The 1,514-nt window shown below is 34.7% G+C and overlaps 1 non-coding gene across 1 annotated transcript; it reads left to right on the plus strand.

Annotated features, from left to right (window-relative positions):
* Positions 1 to 732: 732 nt before the first annotated feature.
* Positions 733 to 839, plus strand: LOC126767361 (U6 spliceosomal RNA). The gene has a single exon (XR_007669076.1). It is a non-coding gene; the product is annotated as a U6 spliceosomal RNA (small nuclear RNA).
* Positions 840 to 1,514: the final 675 nt, after the last annotated feature.

A 1,514-nucleotide genomic window follows, 5' to 3' on the forward strand; every position in this document is an offset into this window, starting at 1 on the left:
TTTGGGCTTCGGCTCACCCCCTCACCCAATTCACCCCATATACATATATTATTTTTGGTATTATAAAAAGTTACAAGTATTATAACATATATACATATATGTGAACGAATGCATCTTTTGTTTTGGTGTGGTATAAAATTTTCAACCACGGATGATTCATTGGCAAGTGGCAAAGTGGAAAAAGTTTGCATTTGGTTATTATGCGGCTGAGGGCAAAAATAAAAAAAAAAATTTTTTTTAAAACAAATTTCAACCCGTAATTCGCAGAACAATTCCCCAAAGAAATGTCTAAAGCGCACATTCCACCCCCCCCCAAAATAAGTCCCCAGAGCGTTTCGGTGACTTCCAACTTTTTGCTTTACTAAATCGGCAATTTCTCCAAAATTCCCCCCGGGGTTAATTAATCCTTTGGGGAAGGAAACGTTGTTACAACAAAAGTATTTTTACAGTTTTTGTGCTGTTAATATTACAGCACGTTTTGTGAAACCCCAAAGTAGAAAGGAGTTCTAGTACTTATGGCGAAGTTAAGTCTGAAAAGCAACAGAAAGACTTGGTTGTGAGCATTTTTGAATAAAAAGCCATATCTGTCATCTTAAAATCTTATATATACAGTTGTAGATTTTTTGTACTTTCGTAGAAACAAAATTAGTTGAAAAATGTATAAGGATACACATAACAGCAGAGACCGCATATTCGTGGGTATTCTTTGTAAGTTACCTAATAATTTTGAACGTTCTTGCTTGGGCTGAATATGTACTAAAATTGGAACTATACAGAAAAGATTAGCATGCCCCTTGCGTAAGAATGACACTCCAAATCGTAAAGCGTTTCACATTTTGCAAATGAAGTAATTTTCCCAAACATTCAATCTTTCACCAGTGTTTTGAAGTTGCCTTGCCGGAATTTTCACCATTTTACAATGGAGAATTTGAATCCTGACAAAGCAGAAAAATGTCCAGAAAAACATCGAATCAGACACAATTTCTAACTTTCAGATTAATAACTTTCTACAATAACATATAAGAAGAAAGCATGCTACCTCAATACCGGAAAAAAGCTGTAATTATCCCTATCCCAAATCTAACAAATCAAATCCCCCAATTTTTTCATTTTTGTTTGCAAAATTCCCGAAAAAATAATTTCAAGGGAATAATATGGTAGCAAACAAAAAAAATTTTAAAACCCCCATCATTCCTTTTCTGCGGTTTAAGTCCTCCTCTCCCCTTTTCCTACTTTATTTGAACAAATACCAACGTTCCAAAGTAAATTTTGGAAAAAAACGTCAAAAGGAAATTTTCCAACCCCGAACTTGATTCCGACAAATGAGCAGCTTCTTGAACAGAAAATCACGTCTGCAGAATTTCAAAACGATATCTTAAAAACTGAGGACTGGTTCTTTTACAGACAGACGGACATAGCTAAACCGACTCAGCTCAACATATTAATCATTTATATGTATGCTTATAGGGTTCCGACGTGGTTCAAACTTATAAAAAACTGATATCCTGTTCAGG

This window comes from Bactrocera neohumeralis, unplaced genomic scaffold (assembly GCF_024586455.1).
Source record: "Bactrocera neohumeralis isolate Rockhampton unplaced genomic scaffold, APGP_CSIRO_Bneo_wtdbg2-racon-allhic-juicebox.fasta_v2 ctg5772, whole genome shotgun sequence".
Taxonomy (NCBI): Eukaryota; Metazoa; Arthropoda; class Insecta; order Diptera; family Tephritidae; genus Bactrocera; species Bactrocera neohumeralis.